Genomic DNA, 21,491 nt, shown 5'->3' with positions numbered 1-21,491 from the left:
CTCCTTCTCATAGTTTTTGGCATGGTTTTTTTAAATTTTTAAAAAATTTTTCTCTAAGAATTTTCTGATTTCCCATGTAGGTAGATTTCAGAAAATTATCCTATTGTGTTATTTAAAAATGAGTTATATATTTTCCACTTATTTGTACAATTCCATTTTTCCTTCTGTTATTGATTTTTTATATAAATCCATTGTGGTAGAAGAGAATCTTTTTGTTATTTCAATCTTTTAATATTTATTGTCTTGTGCCCTAAAATATGATCTAGCCTGGAGAATGATCCATGGACACTTTAGAAGAATGTATTCTACTGTTGTTGAGTGGTATTCAACAAGAAACACATCAGGAAGATCTAATACAATGAATTTTTGTGATTTTAGCCAGATACAGCCTACAGGGCTGGAGTTTATAGCAACTTTTTCAGAAAAGGTATAATGTTTTAGTGGTGCTTTGGGGGAAGAGCACCCACTTTCAGCTGCCTTAAGTGGGGTCTTTGCTCCTCTGTGTAAGGGAGACTGGGAATGGAGAATGTTAATCCAGGAAGTACAGGTCTGCTTCTGGCCGGCAGGGCTGGAATTGGAGGTTCTAAGCCCTGATGAGAGAGTCATCCCTCCCCAAGAGCAATTTTTAAAAACTCTAAAATGTAAAGAAAAAAGGGGGTGGGGTAGAGTGGGGGGAGAAGTGTTCTTGCTTTGCTGGTGCCCTACCCAACTGGCTGCCCAGTCGGCCAATTGAGTAACCTGCTGCAGGGGAGGGAGGCGGCCTGCACGCATCATCCTTGGACAAAATTCCTGGCTCTCCCTTCCGTTGTTTGTTTGGTAGTAACCAGGTAATATTTATAGGTGTGTAGGATTGTTCATGTTCTGTTTTGATCGGGGAGGACTAGTTGGATCAGGAAGGTGGTGGAAGCTTAAAAGCACATTGCTTCCCCTGCATGCTGGTATAGTCTTGGGTGTAAATTCATCCAGGGTAGGAGGAGACTTAGCACTGGGGCAAGTTCCGCACATAACCCTGGTACGTGATAGATACGGGACCTAAATGATAAGAGGTCCCTGTTCTTGGGCACTTAATTAGGTGAGGAGCTCATGATCCCTCAGCATCAGGGGCTAAGCCCATCATCAGAAACTGGAAGAAATTAGAATGTTTTTCCCCACTCTGATCTAAGGTTTTGGGAATGTTTTAGGGCAAAGGTGAACAGAATCAGAGCTGGTAAAAAATTGCTTCAGGTTAGACAGAGAGTAAAGATAGGAACCTTGATCCACAACCCTTTCTTGTAATCACTTAGATGATTTTCTCCCCAAACCTCTGATTAGAGGCTCTGTTTTCTGGAGTAGAGACAGAGATTATTGGAAAACTACTAGAAATTTAGATTTATCTCTGAGCTTATCTCTAAGGCTATTAGTAGGAAAAGATACCTATAAAAATATTGGCTCTGAAAGTTATTAAGCGGATTTTTAAATAATGGTAGCAAATGAGAAACAGTAAGAACAATCACAAACAGAAACCAGTAACAGAGAAAGGGGGAAATTGACCTGGAACATTTTCTCTTTATTATCAGGTATCAGCTGTCAGAGTACAGTCTCATGACAGTGACATATTCCGTCTGGGTAAGTCATTTAGCTTGGCTCAGGAATGCTCATAATTTCCTATATTCTATGGCTCTTTAGAGACCAACGTTTAGGGATTATTTTACCAAGAGCACTGAGATTTTTAAAAAGTGGGGTAGATTAAGGCATTGCCAAATCTTTAAATGCTAATATTTGAAAATTGGGCCAATTTAGAAAAGAAGTTAAAGAGTATGAGAGGGAATAAGGGCACCCTATTAATTGAAACCCACTGAGGTGGGGGAATCTGGGTGGGGTTGACAGCAAGTGTCTAGGTCCTGGTAAATCTATCTGAATGTGATAATGAAGAGAGAACAGGGAATCACACATAGCACCCGGGCACAGGGGAGTTGGTGTAGCTCAGTGGTTGAGTGACTGCTTTGCCTTTCTGAGGTTCCAGATTCCCAAACTAAACAAACAGAAAAACCTGGACACAGTGCTGGCTCTCCTGCTAGGCTGGCAAAGCATAAGGAAAGTGTTAAGCTGGATTTTGGACCAGGAGGTAGAAGGACGGATGGGGATTCACAGAAGAAAGAGAGGAGGCCACACACGAGGCAGGGGCGTGGGGCAAGGGGAGTTAGGTAGAGGACCACAATGGAAGTAAATTCTTCCTTCACAAATGGCAGAACAGAATCCAAACCCCAAGATGGGAACATAGTATGGATAGTACTGTCTGCAGTGACATCTCCTGGCCATTTGTGGAATAACTTCTCAAGGAATCACATTTTCTGAAAGGATTTAAGGATGTGTCACTGAGACTGGGCATTCGGGTGTGAGTACACAATCCCAAGGGAAAGTCCCTCCCACCCCCCAAATTATCTGTGAGCGTTCCTTCTACAGTCTTTAAGAGTCTCATGCTCTACCAACTGAGCTAGCCGGGCGACTCCTACAGTCTTATAGCCATCTGTTTAGTTCATCCTGCTTTTTTTTTTTTTTTAAATCCTGTTTTTGAAATGGTTTCCAGCCCATCCCCTTCTTTCCACTGTCCCCATATTAGTGCATGCCCTGTTTTTATTATTATTGTTGTTGTTGTTGTTTTAGCCATGCTCTTAGTTTTGTTTTTTATACATTACACTTACTAGGGCCAGCACTGTGTTGAGCACTGGATGTAATTTATCTTCACAACCATTCTGTTCAGTGGGTATCATTATCTCAGTTTAAAGGGAAATTGAGTCTCAGAAAAGTTAAGTAATTCACTCAAAAGGCCATAGCTAGGAAACTTCAGAGCCAGCATTTAAACCCTTCACCCATACTGCGCTTCCCATTGCCCTCCATACTCGGCAATGCTTGACTGTTCCTGCTTTTTAAATTTCCAAAGATAAATTATATATTATATTTTCTACAGTTTAAAAATTAGTTTTTAATTGAAACATAATACAGGTTTTTTTAAAAAGGAAAGCAGTATAAAAGGGTTACAGTTATACAATTAAATCTTTCACTGCTGTTTCTAACACACATTTTCCTCATGTTGTTTACTTTAACCAAGCTTCTGGGGTGACCTCCTGTGGCCTTCAGGAAAAGTCTGAATCCTCAGCCAGCGTTTAAAGCCCACCAGAGTTACTAGCCCCACCTAGTTCCCGTTTTGATTCCTCGTTAGACACAGGGAAGTGTTTGGGGGTGGAATGGGGACTGCTGGGGATGGGGAGGAGCACGTTAATTTCTTCTGTTTCTTCCTTGCCCAGTCCACTATTTAAGGCATGAGTATCCACTTTTCTTTATACCTGTCATAATTGTTCTTTGACTCTTCTCTTTTAAAACCTAAATCCAATTAAATTTCCTTTTCTCTTTCTGGAAATTATCTCCGCAGGTCATCTGGTGCAGCTTCTGCCTTCATATGGGTCAAGTGTTATAGTTCCCATGTTACAAATGAAGGAAGCACTCTAGAATGAAGGCGACTGGAGGACGGGGAGGGGGTGGAGGTAAATCAAAGCCACCCGAAGACCCAGCCCATCCTGTCCTAGAGGAAGGAAAATTAGAGCACGAGGATTGAAGAGATTATAAATAGACCTAGATAGTCACCCCCCTTTCCTTACTTTTTGGTGCCTGAGAGTAAGTTCTGGGGAGGGATGCAGGGTAAGAAGGAAGACTATTTTCCCTTAAAACCTTTAGTTAAGGACATAGATGAGAGTCTAGAGACTTACTCCAGGACACTGGGGCAGAGGCTCTAGTTTAATGGAATAAGTGGGCATTTGCGTGAAGTATCCTCTGCATCAAAAATTCTTTGGGGCTATAGAATGGTGGGAAGAAGGCTGAATGGGAATCAGTCTGGTTGATTGAAAGGTCACCTGGCAGGACAACGTATAATTAGACTTCCCATCAGTGGACTCCAGGGGAACCAGCATGCAAGGCCGAAGATCCACAGGTAGCTGATAAGTTGGCCTAGGTGGAGGTGTGGCTGCTAAGGGCCCAGCCACTGCCCTTCCAGGCTGAACTTGATGGCTTTAAGAGGGAAGGGCATTTCCGACATAAAATATCATACTTTAAGACATACCTAAAGAGAAAATACCATACCTTGATGCACCCAAAAAGCTTTATCTAGCTTAGCAAAAGTATACATAAATTAGTATTTAAAATGAAAAGCCCATTGGTGGGAAGTGGATGTGGCTCAAGTGATTGAGCTCCTGCCTACCACAGAGTTCAGTTCCCAGTGCCTCCTAAAGAAGACAGCAATCTGGCACGATGGGCAGGTGCAGCAAGCTGATGCAACAAGATGATGCAATAAGAAACACAAGAAGAAAAACATAAAGAGAGGCACAACAAAGCAGGGAGTGTGGCTTAAATGATTAAGCACCTCCCTCCCACGTCGGAGGTCCTGAGTTCAGTTCCCAGTGCCTCCTAAAGAAACAAAGAAGATGAACAGACACAGCAAGTGTAAACAATGAGGGGATTGGGAGAAGTGAATAAAATAAATCTTAAAAAAAAAAAGTCCATTGGTGTACCATGAATAAGTATGGCTTTTCAGGCAACTTCTAGAACAATCCATTTCCCACATGAGTTTCCCTTGAAGAGGAAATCCTAGGGAGGAGTTTAGATTATCCAGGGCAGACTCCACATCCCAGACCCTGATCACAGAACTTCATTCAAATCCTATTATGTATGGATGCACACTAAGTTGTTTTATAAAGCAGCACAGGGTGGCTATTAGACATGTTAGACGTCAGGGCATCACAGCAACTTTCCACTGTTAGAGGGCTTCCTCTCTCACTTCAAGTCTTATTCTCACTTCAGGTCAAACCAGGCCTGGGTGATTCATAGCGACAACAGCAGGATTGAAAATTAAGAGGTGTATGGGAGGTTGCTGCCTGTTAAGTAGTGTTGAATGGAGACTAAAAATAGGTGGGGGGTTCCTGGGGTAGCCTCCTTCCTGACCACAGGCACCATAACAAGAAAACTCACAGGGGAAATCTGTCTTTAAGTCTTGCCCACAGGAGAGGACAAAAGCCCCTACCTCTGCTGCCCCTCTACCCCACAGAAGGTGACAGTGTGACAGTGGATTTGGTGCTTTCAAAATTTCACAACTCCCACAGACAGGCTCTCACTCCTCTCCACCCCCAGACCTCTGATCAGGGTCTTTCCCTTTGGGTAAATTCACATTCTTAGTTTCTGCTCCAGGATCAAGCACAGATATTTGTCCCTGACTTCCTGTAGCTATGTGTAGTTAAAGGACAGATAAAGACAAAGGAAATGTGAACTATTGACTCAGGAGGTTCCAATATGGGAAAATAGAGTTCTAAAGAAAAAAATCATATATAAAGAAAAAACAAACATTAAGTCATCAAACATGTATTAAACACCTATTTTGTGCCAGGCACCATGTTGGGGCCTGAAGGTACAAAGGAAATAAAACAGGGTTCCTGCTCTCAAGGATCTTATAGGCTGGTGGGGAGATAATTGGGTAAAATTAGTGAATCTAGTAAGGAGCGACAAGCCTGTGGTCGAGGTAAGCACAAACTTCCTTGGGAGCTTGGGTAGGGGCAGCTAAATCAAGCTGTGAGGGTTGGTTAAGGGTGGTTTTTAAAGGACAAGTAGGAGGGGGAAGCAGGATATGATACGCAGAGTGTTTACCTTTGTCTGAACATGGCTAGAATAGTTCCACATGGTTTGGCATGTGGCAGAGGGAGATGAGTGAGAGTTGGTAGGTAGGAAGGAGAAGGCATATGGGCACATGACAAGTGGAGAAGCTTGAATGTCATCCTGAAAACAAAGGAGAGATGCAAAAGGATTTTAAATGGTGGCTATGATTAGGTTTGTGTGTTATTTTATTTTATTTTTATTTTTTAAAGATTTATTTTTATTTATTTCTCTCCCCTTCCCCCCTTCCCCCCTCCCCATTGTCTGCTCTCTGTGTCCATTCGCTGTGTGTTCTGTGTCTGCCTGTATTCTCGGTGGCACTGGGAATCTGTGTCTCTTTTTGTTGTGTCATCTTGCTGTGTCAGCTCTCTGTGCGGCGCCACTCCTAGGTGGGCTGCGCTTTTTTTTGCATGGGGTGGCTCTCCTTGCGGGGCGCACTCCTTGCACGTGGGGCTCCCCTATGCAGAGGGCGCACCTGTGTGGCATGGCACTTCTTGCTTGCAGCAGCACTGTGCGTGGGCCAGTTCACCACACAGGTCAGGAGGCCCTGGGTTTGAACCCTGGACCTCCTGTAAGGTAGGCGGATGCTCTATCAGTTGTGCCACATCCACTTCCCAGGTTTGTGTTTTAGAACACAGAGTGGAGAATAGACTGGGGTGGTTGGTTAAAGGCAGTGGCTAGAAAGTTAGGAAGGAGGATGGATAATGAGATCAAAGAACAAGCTCTATAGGTCTTGGTGACTGATTGGATGAGGGTGAGGGAGCGGGGGGTGGGGGGTGGTTTGGAAAACAGGAGAACGAGCAGGTTGAGGGGAAGGTGATGAGTTCCATCTTGGGCATAGTAATTAGAGGGGGCTGGTGATATTTGATAGGCAGTTTGAGGCAGAGAATTTTAAAAGCAGGAAATATTTAGAAGTCATCAGCTTATTCAAAACATACTAAAGCTGGGGTGAGAGCAAAGTCACCTGGGAATTGGCTTCCAGGGTGAAGCCTGGGGAACACAGCATTTAAAGGGTGAGCTGAGGCTAAGAAGCCAGCAAAGGAAACAGAATGAGCATCCAAAAAGATGGGAGGAAAACCAGAAGAGAGAGCTGTCCCAGAAGCTCAAAGAGGTGAAGGGTTCAAGAAAATGGGCTTTGTAAAAAATGTCAACTGTGGCAAGATTTTGCATTTGTATGAGATCGCATAGATATGGGGTTTTAGTTTGTCAACTAAAACACCTTCAGGGCTGCTGATGCAAAGTACCAGAAATGGGTTGACATTTTTAAAGGGGATTTATTTGGGATAGAAGCTTACAGTTCCAAGTCAGTGAAATGTCCAAATCAAGCACCATCGGAGGTTCTCTCACCAAAGTCAGCTGCCACATGGCGAAGCACGATGGTTTAAAAGCCGAGCTCTGCTGAGGTCTCTGCCCTCGCCTCCAAAATCTACGGTTGTCTCCTGGAGCTTGACTGTGGGCTCGGCACAGGGCTTGTCTCTTTCCAGGCCTCCTCTATTGACCTGGCCTGCTCTGTTTTCTTCTTTTTTTTTTTTTAAGATTTTTTTTCCTCTCCCCTCCCTCCCCAAGTTGTCTGCTCTCTGTGTCCATTCACTGTATGTTCTTCTGTGACTGCTTCTATCCTTAGCAGCAGCACCGGGAATCTGTGTTTCTTTTTGTTGTGTCATCTTGTTGCATCAGCTCTCCGTGTGTGCGGCACCATTCTTGGGCAGGCTGCACTTTCTTTCGCGTTGGGCGGCTCTCCTTACGGGGTGCACTCCTTGTGCGTGGGGCTCCCCTACGCAGGGGACACCCCTGCATGGCACAGCACTCCCTGCACGCATCAGCACTGTGCATGGGCCAGCTCTTCACGGGTCAAGGAGGCCCGGGGTTTGAACCATGGACCTCCCATGTGGTAGATGGATGCCCTATCCATTGGGCCAAGTCTGCTTCCCAAGATGTATTTTTATTTATTTCTCCCCCCACTACCCTTGTTGTTTGTGCTTGCTGTCTGCTCTGTGTCCATTCGTTGTGTGCTCATCTTTTTAGGAGGCACCGGGAACTGAACCTGAGACCTCCCTCCCTCCGCTCTCTACTTGTTGTGTTTCTCATTGTGTTTCCTTTTTGTGTCTCTTCATTGTGTCATCTTGTTGCATTATCACACTGCCCTGGACTGTCACATCAGCTTGCTGTCTTGCTTGTCTTCTTTAGGAGGCACTGGGAACCGAACTTGGGACCTCACATGTGGTACGCAGAAGCCCAACTGATTGAGCCACATCCACTTCCTCTATTTTCTTCTTGAGTTCAGCAAGCTATCAGGCACATGGCTCACCTCTCCCTGGGCCTCAGCTCTTTGAGCCTTCCTGGGGCTTCTCTCCTTGCAGCTCTGCTGTGGGTGAAACTGGAGTTCTTTCTCTCACATGACAGGATCAAATATGGTAGCTCCCTTTTTCTGTGTCTGTGTGTGTCTCTCTCTGTGTCTCTGTCTATATCAGACCCAGCCAGAGGGCAGAGACCAACCTGGTTCATGCCTCATGATGTTGGCCAAACAAAAGCTCTCAGCTGATCTTATCAAGTAATCTAATAAAAGGATCCTCAACTGAATTTAATGCAATCAAGAGGAATCACACCCACAGGAATAGACTAATTTAAAAACATAATCTTTCTTTTTTTGGGGTTCATAAAATAGCTTCAAACTGTCACATATGGTAAACCTCACTAATTTAGGCTAACTTGAGAAGAAGAAAGTCAAGCCGAGAGAAAAGAAAGTTTTATTTAAGACATGATATTTAATTACTTTCAAATACACAATTACATTGGTGTTTCTGTGTGATGGAGCTGGACTCAGATGTGATCTCTTTTCACAATTGTAGTTACTTTACCAGAATTGTAGTTGGTGCTGGGTTTAATATATACCCAGGAGATCTGAATCTCTGGACTGACCATATGATAGCCAGACCCTGAGTCTTAACAGACTTCAGCTCCTACACTCTGGTTTATTGGACTTACCCCACTCAGCTAACATGGAGTTGAAGAAGGTCAACCACCACACCATGGAGCCAAGAGTGCCTACAACTGAAAGCAGGAGAATTGCATCCAGCATCCATGTGGAATCTAAGCCCCCTCTTGACATAGATGTGGAGTGGACACACCAATCCAAGGTCCACAGGATGGAGGAATGGAATATGGATTAGAGTGGACTTACTGATATTCTATTCATGAACTATTATGATTAGTAAATGAAGAAAATGAGGCATTGGTGTGGAGAAAGTGGCCATGGTGGCTGCTGGGTGTGGGAAATGGGAGGAAGAGATGAGATGTGGAGGCGTTTTCGGGACTTGAAGTTGTCCTGAGTGGTGCTTCAGGGACAATTACCGGACATTGTAGGTCCTCCCATGGCCCACTGGATGGAGCGTGGGAGAGTGTGGGCAATGATGCGAACCATTGACCATGAGGTGCAGCGATGCCCAGAGATGTATTCACCAAATGCAATGAAGGTGTCATGAAGATGGAGGAGAATGTTGCTATGGGGGGAGTAGTGGGGTGAGGGGGGTGGGGGGTATATAGGGACTGCATATTTTTTGAATGTAATATTAAAAAAATGAATAAAGACAAAAAAGCCCCACAAATACACAATTACAAATCTAACTAAAAGGGGGCCTTTGGGGTTCTGATCGAAAGATTTGCCATTAGCACATAAGCATATACTGGAATGAAAATTTAGCATCCCTTTCATTTTATAAGTGAACAGATTAGGCTCAATGAGGTTAAGTGATGGGTCCAAAGTCACACAATTAAATAAATCAGGACTAGAATCCAGTTCTCTAGATATTTAGTCCACTGCTCTTTACTCCATATCAGTGGTTGTTTCTCAAACTTCAGTTTGCCCTGGAATCCCCTGGATAGCCTGTTAAACCACAGATTTCCAAGCTTTACTATGTCCAGAGATTTGTATTTAGTAGTCCTGGGATGGGCCTAGGATTGCATTTCTTACATATTCCCTATTGCTTATGGCACAGGCTCATGTTTCTTGAGGCTCACCACTGTTTATATGTCACTTTCTCTCTAATATCTAAAGTACTTGCAGATTGTAGAAAGCAGTAGGATCTCCAAGGTTGTTTAATTATTCTCTTAGAAACCCTCTTTCTATATTAATTTGCTTAAAAAGATTTCCTTCATGAGGACCAGTGTCTTTATAGAGAGGAAATATATGAATCTGAACTTTATTCATTCAAAAATGTCTTGAACACTTAAACTTTTCTAGATACTGCTTTAGGCATCAGGAATACAGTAAAAACACCTGCCCTCAGGGAGCTTACAAATATACAAGATTTTTAAGCAGAAGACACAAATATACAAAATAAACAAAATGTAAAATACGTTGGTGATTAGTGCTAAGGAGGACAAAAAGTAAAGCAGAGAGAAAGGACAGGCAGGGCAGAAAGGCATATTGACATTTTGGATCGCATGACTTGAGAAGATGAGAAGGCATCACTGAAGAAAAGACTTGAAGGAATATTCAGGAATATTGAGGGAGTGAGCTGCTGGATATTTAGGTGAAGACCTGGCTATGCAGTGTTTGCAAAGGGCCAGCAGGATCCCAGAGATAACCAAAGTAGATACAACTCCAGGTACTGGTGCTCCTGAGGACTACAGAGACCCACAGCTTCTATGGTCATGAGACAGCAGAGTTCATTGCCTTGCCACTTTGGAATTTGTGCTCCTGATAGTGATGGAGTTGGACTCAGATGTGACCTCTCTACATCCATCAGCCATGTGGAATCTAAGCCCCCTCTTGATTTAGAGGTGGAGTGGACATCGCCATCACAGGGTCCACAAGATGGAGGAATACCAACTTGCTGGTATTCTGTTACAGAACTCTTGTGACTCTAGCAATGGAGGAAATTATATCATTGATGTGGAGATGGTGGCCATGGGAGTTACTTAGGGCAGGGAGAGGGAGGAAGAGGTGTGATAGAGGGCACTTTTGGGACTTGGAGTTGTCCTGAATGATACTGCAGGGACAGATGCAGGACACTGTATATCCTGCCATAACGCACTGGATGGACTGGGGGAGAGTGTGAACTACAATGTAAACTATGGTCCATGCAGTGTGGCATGCTCCAGGGCGTATTCACCAAATGCAATGAATGTGCTCACTGATGAAAGGGGATGTTGATGTGGGAGGAGGGGGGTTGGCGTGGAGTATCCTCTTATGTTTTTTAATGTAACATTTTGTGTTATCTATTTATCTTTTTTAAAAAGGACAATAAAAAAATAAAATAAAAAAGGAAAAGTATCTGCATGTGGAACAGCAGTGAAAGTGAAATAGATTGAGGGAAGTGGACTTGGCTCAGTGGTTAGGGCGTCCGTCTACCACATGGGAGGTCCACGGTTCAAATCCCAGGCCTCCTTGACCTGTGTGGGATGTGTGCAAGGAGTGCCCTGCCATGCAGGGGTGTTCCCGCATAGGGGAGCCCCACGCGCAAGGAGTGTGCCCCGTAAGGAGAGCCGCCCAGTGCAAAAGAAAGTTCAGCCTGCCCAAGAATGGCATTGCACACATGGAGAGCTGACACAACAAGATGACACAACAAAAAGAAACACAGATTCCCATGCCGCTGACAACAACAGAAGCAGACAAAGAAGAACACGCAGCAGATAGACGCAGAGAACAGACAACTGGGGCGGGGGGGAGAAGGGGAGAGAAATAGATAAATAAATCTTTTAAAAAATAATAATAATACATATAAAAAAAGAAATAGATTGAGTCAGGGGAAGAATAACAGGATATGAAGTCAAGAGATAACAGAAAGCTGCATCAATGTGAGATCTTAGAAATTGATTTTTCACATTTAGTGAATTTCCCAGTAAAGTGGCACCCCATTTCTCTTGTATTTAAATGTACTATTTACCTTTGAGGGAACATTAATTCCCAGTCTTGAGTGGGACCCAAGAGATCTTGAGTCTGTAAATCTCCTAATTTTACTGAAGGTCATAGACGTTTCCTCCACCAAGTAGCTAATGAGTTTGTTCAGCAGCTGCTTTCTCAAAACAATTAAACACAAACTAATCTGAAGAAACAGCTATGGAAGGAAATACGTTTCTTTGGCCACCTTTTATTTTATTTTATATGTGCACTGTTTCATTCTCCCCCAGCCCCCACCCCTGGCTCTATCCCCTTCACCATATTCCAAGAGGATTGTTTTGGCAATGTCTGCCACATTTTTTCTTTGTTACAAATTACATTGTTTGCAGTTCTGGGAAAAATGGACCCCACCCATATGAGTCGTGGGCTGTGGCTCGGACCTGCAGTTTCTCAGCTACATTCCTTTTATGGTCAAGCCTTTTGGGTCCTGGCCCACCCCACAACCACCTGTAATGGGTAAAAGATTCAGTAACACATTAAAGGACAGACTAAGATACTTGTCTTTCTGGAAGATTATGGAACTTACATTCAAACATACAAAAATCCTAAAATCGTAATAGTTGTCACTGTCAAAGGCAGACTATTAATTAGGTGGGGCAGATCATTGTTCCAAGAGAGTTTTGCAGTTTCTTGTGTTTTCATATTAATAGTATAACCTGAAATAGAACAAGATCTATGGCACAGTGATTGCTTGACTGTGTTTTCTGTAGAGTCTCGGGCTAGGTCCTGAAAAAAACATCAGACTGAAGAGTGCACTCTCTGGACTCTAAATTATATTTTAAAATAAAAATATTCTATGCCACTCAGAATGTCGTGATATTCATGGAAATTAATGTACATGAGAAATATTTTCTAGCAGAATAAAACAGAATTGCAAGTTTCTCTAGCATTTTTTTCCCTTCTCTTTTTATTTTTTAAGTATTGGGTTTTGAGCCTTTAGAGACCACATTTGTTTCCTTAAACAGAATATAGGTGTTGTTTTTTTTCGTTTTCATTTTTTTTTTACTTTTTGAAAAACTTTTTATTTTGAAATTCTTTCCAAGTTATAGGAGTTACAAAAATAGTACAAATCCCATAGAGAGCACTTGAACATACCCCTACCTTCCCAGATACCCCCATTTTAATATTTTACCACATTTGCTGTAGCAGTCTAGCTGTTCATCCATCTGTCTGTCTGTTTATCAATCCATTTTCTGAGCACTTGATGTAGGCTGTACACATCCTACTCCTTAGACCCTTAATCCTGCCATGTCCACTTCCTGAGGACAAGGGTATTCACTTACATAACCACCTTAAGTTCAATTATCAGTTCAAGAAATTTAACATTGATATAAAGCTTATACCCTATATTTCCAAATTTTTCATATGTCCCAATAATGTTTCTTTGAGTCTTTTCTCCTCCCTTGCTAGATCCCATCCAGGATCATTTGTTGCCTTTAATTGTCACTGTCCCTTCAGTTGCTCTTCTTTTTTAACTGTGGGAACATATATACAACACAAACTTTCCCATCTTAACCACTCCCAAGCATACCATTCAATGGGATTAATCACATTCACAATATTACAGCACTCTCACCACCTTCCATTTCTAAAACCTTCCCATCTCCCCAAGCAGATAACTCCCCATTTTACAATAACTCCCCATTTCTCCTATACCCCTGACCCTGGCAACTAGTAATCTTTTTTTTTTTTAAAGATTTATTTATTTTATTTCTCTCCCCTTCCTCCCTTCCCCCTGCCCCAGTTGTCTGTTCTCTGTGTCTATCTGCTGTGTGTTCTTCTTTGTCCGCTTCCATTGTTGTCAGCAGCACAGGAATCTGTGTTTCTTTTTGTTGTGTCATCTTGTTGTGTCAGCTCTCTGTGTGTGCAGCGCCATTCCTGGGCAGGCTGCACTTTCTTTCATGCTGAGCGGCTCTCGTTATGGGGTGCACTCCTTGTGTGTGAGGCTCCCACACGCGGGGATACCCCTGTGAGGCGTCACACTCCCTGCTCACATCAGCACTGTGCATGGGCCAGCTCCACACGGGTCAAGGAAGCCCAGGGTTTGAACCATGGACCTCCCATGTGGTAGACGACGCCCTAACTACTGGGCCAAGTACCCTTCCCCTAGTAGTCTTATAAGCTTGCATATTTTCCAATAATTTCTTTGTAGTTACCATGAGTCTTAAATTTTTTAAAAAAGATTTATTTTTGCTTATTTATTTCTCTCCTCCCCACCCTCCCCATTGTTTTCGTTCACTGAATCCTCTCTGTATCTGTTCATTGAGTGCTCATCTTTATTTTAGGAGGCACCAGAAACTGAACCCAGGACCTCCCATGTGGGAGAGAGGTGCCCAATGGCTTGGGCCACCTCTGCTCCTGCTTGTTGTGTCTCTCATTGTATTTCCTCATTGCATCCCTTCATTGCATCAGCTCGCCATGTCAGTTCATCATATCAGCTCATTGTTCGGCTTGTCTTTCTTAGAAGGCACCAGGAACCGAACCTGGGATCTCCCATGTGGTAGGTGGGCACCCAAATGCTGGAGCCACACCCACTTCCCCATGGGGCTTAAATTTAACCCCCTAAATCTAGAACCATCTCATTTCCTTTGATCCCATTTAACTTCAATAGTATACACAAGCTATGTTTCTATACTCTGACCATCCACATTTATGTAGTCCTTATCACAAATTAAATGTTTATGTATTACATGTCTCAAACCCTGATATCTCATTACATCTTTCTGAGTTTGCCTTTTAGGTCCTGTAGAAAGGAAAATGTGGAGTTACAAACTAAAAATCCATTAGTACTGGCATTTTTATTTACCCATATAATTACCCTCATTGGATAGCTTTATTTATTCATGCAGCTTTGAAAAATTGTCCACTGTCCTTTCCTTTCAATCTGCAGAGCTCTCTTCAGCATCTTTCTCTCTCTCTTTTCTTTCTTTTTTTTGCTTTTATAAAGGATATTTATTTGGGGTAGAAGCTTACAGTTACTGGGCCATAAAGCATAAGTTACTTCCCTCACCAAAGTCTGTTGCCACATGTTGGGGCAAGATGGCTGCCTACATTCAGTCTTCCTCTTCCTCTTCAGGCTCCATGGTCCCAGCTTCTTCCAATATCCAGATGACATGATCAGAGTTTTTCTGTGTGTGTCTCTGTCCATCTTTAGCATCTCTTGTAGGGTTAGTCTAGTGGTGAAAAACTCCCCCAGCTTTTTGTTTATTTGGAAATATCTTAAGCTCTCCCCCATTTTTTGAAAGAGTTTTGCTGAATATAGAATTCTTCATTGCAATTTTTTGCTTTCAGCACTTTAAATGTCACCCCTTGCCTTCTTGACTGTTTCTAACAAGAAATTGGGACTTAATCTTATTGAGACTCCCTTGTATGCAACAAGTTGCTTCTTTCTTGCAGCTTTCAGAATTCTTTCTCTACCTTTGGCATTAAAAAGAAAAGATTTTATTTATTTATTTATTTTCCCCCACCACCTGTTCCCCCTGTTGTCTGTTCTGTGTCCATTCACTGTGTGTTCTTCTGTGGCTGCTTGTATTTTCATTAGGCAGCTCTGGGAACTGATCCCAGGACCTTCTAGAGTGGGAGAGGCTATTACTCTCTTGTGCCACCTCAGCTCCCTTTTCTGCTATGTCTTCTTATTTTCTCTCCTCTGTCTCTCTTGTTGCATCATCTTGCTGCACCATCTCTCCACGTCAGCCAGCATTCCTGCCCGGGGCTGCTTTTTCACACGGGACCACATTCCTGCGTGGCCAGCTCGGCGCGTGGGCCAGCTTGCCCTCATCAGGAGACCCTGGGCATTGAATCCTGGACCTCCTATTTGGTAGACAGGAGCCCAATTCGTTGAGCTACATCCGTTTCCCTCTACCTTTGGCATTTAATTATAATATACTGTAGCATGGGTCTATTTGGGGTTATCCTGTTTGGAGTTCATGAACATCTAGGATGTGTATAATCAAGACATTCATTAAATCTATTTAAGTTTTCAGCTACTATTTCTTGGAATATTCTCTCTGATGCTTTCTTTCTTCTCTTTCTGGGACTCCCGCAATGCATATGTTGGTATACTTGATGGTGTACCAGATTCCTCAGGTTCTGTTCCATTTTCTTCGTTCTTTCCTCTGTCTACTCCTCTGACTGGATGATTTCAATTGTCTTATCTTCAAGTTCTCCAATTCTTCTTTTTTGCCAGCTCCAATCTGCTATTGAAACTTTCTGGGGAAGTTTTAATTTCTGTTACTGTGGTCTTCAGCTCTGTTTAGTTCCTTTTCATAATTTCTATCTCTGTGTTGATTTTTTCTTTGTGTTCCTCTATCATTTTCCTAATTTCCTTTAGTTCTTTGTCCCTGTTTGCCTTTAGCTATTTGAACATACTTAAGGCCATTTTTTCGTGTGATGTTAGAAATCATTTTATTGTAAAATGTAAGTATTTATAAAAGTAAATGAAACTTATAAACAATAAATCTGTAATTTAAGTACATATACCTTCATATATCTTTTCTTTTTTTGTCTTTATTATTATTTTCTTTTTTAAAAAGATACATAGATATCACAAAGAATGTTACATTAAAAATATAAAAGGTTCCCATATACCCCACTCCCCATATCCCCCACTGCTCCCATATCGACAACTTCTTTCATTAGTGTGGTACATTCATTGCATTTGATGAGTACATTTTGGAACATTGCTACACACATGGATTATAGTTTACATTGTAGTTTACACTCTCTCCTAGTCCATTCAGTGGGTTATTGCAGGATATATAATGTCCTGCATCGGTCCCTGCGATATCATTCGGGACAACTCCAAATCCCAAAAATGCCCCAATATCACCTTTCTCTATTGGGAGTGCTTCCCAATAAACTTTCTGCCTCCCTGCTTCGTGTCAGTTTCCATGTCCCAATGAGCGCCGTTTTGCTCTAACTTTAAGTTTATATCCAGCTAGTGTTATGCCAGAGCTTTTCTCTTTTCTTGAGTGCCAGAAGCTAACAAAAAAACAAAACAAAACAAAAAAGGAAATAAAGAAAATACCTCTCCCAATCCTTGCAAATTGACCTGTGTGAGTGCTTTCTTTCAGGACTTATCCATATAATGAGTTTGGCGAATAGGTCCAGGTCAAAGCGTAGGGGCCTCCCTGATCCTTTATGCACTTGCCTCTTGTCTTGGGGATTCACATACAGCCCTGGGAATCCCCCCGTTTACAGGGATAAGAATGCCTCTTCTTTTCTAAGAAATAGTCTCATCATGGTCCCAGGTATTGCACGGTATGTCATATAGTCAGTAACCCCTTGCCCCAGGCAGTACTGATGTGGGCTATAAGTCGGAGGCTCTTTGTCTCTTAAGAGATAACCTAAGCTGTCTGTGACTTGTGGGTGTGGGATGATAAGAGGCTGCAGTCCTGCCGTTGGTGACCATGGCAATGACTCCAGTCCTGGGAGGCCATTTAGCAGTGCAAACTCTATATACATACCAGCCAGTCCAGGGATGCCAAAACTTAAAGGAACTTGGATTTGGCCTTGAATGGGAAATATAATATAGCCTGTGCATAAATTCAAAATCATCTAATTCTGTATCCAAGTGTGCCTAGTCTATAGGAATCCTGTTAAGTGATATGGGCTTTGAATGTTCAGAAAGCGATGTAAGACTAAATATGTATTCAAAGTTGCATCCAGATGGAATGTGAGCAAAATTCTAATTCAAGCTTACCTGAGATGTGGGCGATATGTTCATTCAAAACCTATCTGGTACTCAAGCAAAAACTTAACTAACAAAGAAAGTAGTTTTCTTTGATAAAAGCACCATTTGACTCCCCACACTGTATAAAAGGAACTTGAAAATCTTGCTCAAGGCTCGGGTTTGAAACAGAAAGCTACCGAATCCAGCCAGCCGTCAATGAACCATTTTTCATTCTCAAAATCATTCCTGAGTCCTGGCCTTTCTATACGCAAATAATTGAACCTCTCACAACTGCCAGAACAGTACGACCTGACTGCTCTGCCACAGTGTTCTGAAAGAGAGCTCAGTGAGCTGCCTTCAATTGCAGGGAGAGTTCTGGGACAGTGAGTCCCTCAGCCACCACCAGCCAGACTGGACTAGATGTACATGCTACCACTGTGTGCACCAGGGTTACTGTGCTTCCTCTGGAACGGGGACCAGGGATCCATACTTGGACCATGGGCTAGCACTGCACTAAGCCAGTGGGGAGGTGAAGAGGGGCTCGCCTAGGCACCATGAGACTCTACCACTTTTGCATAGCCTTTTTCCTGATTTGGCGCCTGTCCTGTTACTGCGGTCCATTAATTGTTTTCTGGAGCCTTGAGAAAGATATTTCTGCCAGTTGTTCAAAGCTTCTGCGGGTGGACAGAGTCCTGAAGCATCTCACTCTGCCATCCTGATCAGGGCTGAGGCCAGACTCTAGTTTTAAATGTATATTGGCAAATTATCAAGTTATCTGTGGGTAAAAAAGATAAAATATTGGATTTTAAAACTCCTGGGAAGTGGCTGTGACTCAATTGATTGGGCTCCCACCTACCATATGGGAGGCCATGGGTTAGCGTCCCAGGGCCTCCTTGTGAAGGCAAGCTGGCCCGCGCCCATGGTAGCTGATGGCCTGTGCCCACAAACAGCTGGCACAGCAAGATGACGCAACAAAGGAAGACGAGCAGACACAGAAGAAAGTGCAGCAAACGGACACAGAGAGCAGACAGCAAGCAAGCTGCAAGGGGCAGGGTATAAATAAGAAATAAAAAATAAAAATAAAATTTAAAAAACTCACGAGCTTTCAATCATGACCCCCCACCCGCCCACTTGAACTGATGGTTAGTAGAACACATGGAGTTAGAAGGTAACTTTCTGTAGGTGTGGTTCCCCTCCTCTCTAGGGTAGCCCCTTCTGTCTCACTCTGAAAAATATACCACCTGCTGGTTTTTCCATAACCCCAGGGCAACTGGTCCTGTATCCTTTTTTGTTGTTTTCTTGATCCCTACATCTTGGGGTTGGAAGTGACCTTTGAAGTCATTTAGTCCATCTACTCCTTTTATGCTTAAAGGATACTTCAACATCCTTGCCAAGTGGTCTAGCAACTTTGGTTAAACATATCTTGTGTTTGCATGTAGGAATAATATTAGGAGTAATATTAGTGAGAAGGGAGACCCCTATTTCATTTTTCTCAGAAGGCCTTTGGGCAGGAGGTAAGTTTTGTGTGGCTAATCCATTCAATGCAAATGTAATTCAGTTCAATTAAAAGAGAGGGAAAGGAAACTTGGCTAATGCCTTTTCCATTTTGTCAAAAGAAACAACATTGTGGATGAATAGTCAAGAATGTCTTTGGAACACAGCTAATAAATTGTAAGTACCCTACACTAATATTACCCATTCTAATAATAAAACAAGCCCAAATGCTTGACCACAATAGCAGAACACTTAACAGTGTCCGTGTCCCACCCCCCAGCCCCAATAAGCCATCTTTCTTGCCTCCACCAACACTGGCAATTTTATGGCCCAGTCTTTACATAAATCACTCTGTGAAAATGATAGCTAATGTAATAACCCCAGGCAGCTGCAATTATCTCAATGTCTCCTTGTTAGCCGATTGAATAGCTCAAGCCTTATAATCAAATCAGAGTGAATGCTAATTGAAATCTAATAGAGCTTTACATCTGTGTGATTAGGCATCAGAATTTGATTCCAATATTGTTAAATTACGGTCTGAGTCCATCATGTCATACTAAAAATAAATACTGTAACCTCAATAGCAAAAGGAGATAGATTCTTTCAATTAAGAGAGATCAAACTTTAACTGATTTTTATGGTGTTGCCTCCCTCTTCTGGGATTTAGTGGAACTGCACAGACAATTTGCTTAGACACCAGGGCGCAACTATTTGTTTTCCTAATCCAAGAATTTGAGATTCAAGCAAGAGAAATTGCCCCAAATTTATGATTAATTATAATAGAGAATATGAATAATGACTATTTGTAGAAGAAGCAGCCAAGAAGATTACAGAGAAATTCATGTTTATTAACTTCAGAAAACAAAGGAGCAATGTTAAACCGTCTCTGGGCTCAGGGGGTGTATATTGGTGAGAACTAGAGGTGAGGATGAACAGACTGGGTGGGCCCCGAGTAGGGCTAAGTGCCACTGACTGGATGGCCAGACAAATGACCCTCACCCTCCACATGGCCCAAGGGACTTCCTTCCTTCCCTAGTCTCTGCTAATGGGAGATTCATTTTCTATATGTAATAACTCTAGAATAAATAACAAAAAGAAACATTTATTGACTCTGTACTACATACAAACACAGTCTATAATCTTGTTGAGTAATAGAAATTAAAAATGTGGTCCCTTTCTTGGTAGTAAATAATTAGTTCAGTGGGAGACTAATGAAAAATACATTATACTAGCAACTGTAAGGGCTGAATTATATCATATTGTAGTCTCCTAAGGAAAAATGCTTGGGATGTTAATTTTCTGAGGCTTTCCATGTGCAGATATCTTCAGTCTACACTCATGCTTGAGGTAGTTTGACTAGATAAAGTATAATTTTCTCTCAAGTGTTGAATACTTAGGGAAGCTTGATTATAACACATATGCTCCAGAATGAAAGAAGTGGTAGAGTCAAATCTGTTGCCTGATTTTACTCACTACATGAAAACTTAGGGTCTACATAGCTGCATTTTGGATTTGGGTTGAATTAGCTCTGGTTTTACTTTCTTATAAAACTATATTTTCACTAGCTTTAATTTTTAAAATTGTAATATTCTATACTGTAGTGTGTATTCCTAAACCACATTTAATCCTTAATGAACAAAGCAGGAATATAAACACATAAATTTATAAATTTGAATTGATAAGAAAGACAAAGAAATGTCATTGGAAACATTTAACAAGGGCGAAAATGCGTTTGAAGCGATAGTAGAAAGGTTATTTCCCTGCCAGTATTTTGGATTGTGGTAGGCAGAACGAAAGTCCCCGAAGATGGCCATGTCCTAATTCCTGGGATCTGTGACTATGTTAGGTTACACATCAAAGGGGAATTGCAGTTTCAGATGGAAATAAGGTTGCTAATCAGCTGATTTTGAGATGGGAAGATTTTCCTGGATTATCTGGGTGAGCCCAGTGTAATTAAAGTGAAAGTGGGAGGCAGAAGAGCCAGAGAAGTGGCGGTGTGAAAATGGCAGCCTGACGCTGTTAGCTTTGAAGCTGGAGGAACAAGGCCAAGAGCCGAGGGAGGTGGGCAGCCTCCACAAGCTCCAAAAAGGCAAGGACACAGATTCTTTCCCAGAGCCTTGAGAAAGAACACATCCTTGCCAATACCTTCATTTCACCCCAATGAGGCTCCTTTTGGACGCCTGGGCTCCAAAAATGTTAGATAATAAGTTTGCATTTGTTGTGACTTATTGGAGGAATAGGAAACCTGATACATGGTTTGAGAGGAAGAGAAGTTGAAGTTGAGGAGGCAAGTAAATATCAAGATAGTTACGTAGGAGCAAAAGTAGTAGACATATGGAATCAGAAGACCAGCTGAGGTTCTCAGTTCTGCCAACTACTACCTATGTAACCCTCAAGTTACTTAACCTGTCTCTCAATATCTTCATCTGTAAAAAGGGAGGATAACAACACTGCTTTAGATGGCTGTTGTGAGGATGAATAGCCTCTTTCTCTCTTCTCCTGCTGGGACTCCCACAATGCATATATTGGTACACTTGATGGTATCCCACAGGTTCTGTTCACTTTTCTTCATTCTTTCCTCTCTCTGCTCCTCAGACTGGATCATTTCAATTGTCTTCTCTTCAAGTTCTCTGATTATTTTTTCCCTGCCTGCTCCAATCTTTCTAAGGAAGTTTTAATTTTTGTTACTGTGTTCTTCAGCTCTGTTTAGTTCCTTTTCATAATTTCTTTCTTTCTTTTTTTTTTTTCTAA

The sequence above is a fragment of the Dasypus novemcinctus genome, chromosome 3, assembly GCF_030445035.2.
Source record: "Dasypus novemcinctus isolate mDasNov1 chromosome 3, mDasNov1.1.hap2, whole genome shotgun sequence".
Classification (NCBI taxonomy): Eukaryota; Metazoa; Chordata; class Mammalia; order Cingulata; family Dasypodidae; genus Dasypus; species Dasypus novemcinctus.
This window is presented reverse-complemented; position numbering follows the sequence as displayed.